Source organism: Geospiza fortis, unplaced genomic scaffold, assembly GCF_000277835.1.
Source record: "Geospiza fortis unplaced genomic scaffold, GeoFor_1.0 scaffold1039, whole genome shotgun sequence".
Lineage (NCBI taxonomy): Eukaryota > Metazoa > Chordata > Aves > Passeriformes > Thraupidae > Geospiza > Geospiza fortis.
Window position 1 is genome coordinate 43,292 of NW_005054733.1, and position 693 is coordinate 43,984.

A 693-nucleotide genomic window follows, 5' to 3' on the forward strand; every position below is an offset into this window, starting at 1 on the left:
GGAATGGGAATGGGAATGGGGATGGGGATGGGGATGGGGATGGGGATGGGGATGGGGATGGGGATGGGGATGGGGATGGGGATGGGGATGGGGATGGGGATGGGGATGGGGATGGGGATGGGGATGGGGATGGGGATGGGGATGCAAACGGGGATGGGAATAGGATTGGAGACGGGAACGGGAATGGGGATGGGAATGGGAACGGGAATGGGAGTGGGGATGCGAACAGCAATGGGAATGGGATTGGGGACAGGAACGGGAATGGGGATGGAAATGGGAATGGGAAAGGGAATGGGAACTGGAATGGGAATGGGAATGGGAGTGGGGACGGGAATGGGAACGGGGACAGGATTGGGAACGGGATCGGGACCGAGAATGGGACCGGGAACGGAATGGGGATTGGAGTCAGGGTTGGGATCAGAATTGGGATTGGTCAGGGTTGGGATGGCAATAGGGATGGGGACCAGGAGCAGGATTTGAGATTGGGATCAGCATCGGGATCAGGATTGGGATTGGGGCATGGCTCCCAGGATTCCCACTGGGGATTCCCGGGTTCCCGCAGATCTCCAGGATTTACTGCTACGTGTCCGTGGTGAGCCTGCAGTACCTGGGCCCCGTGATCCTCACGCTGCACTGCGCCCTGCTGCTCAAGACGCTGGGTGAGGAGGGGCTCGGGGGGCTCGGGGGGCTCGG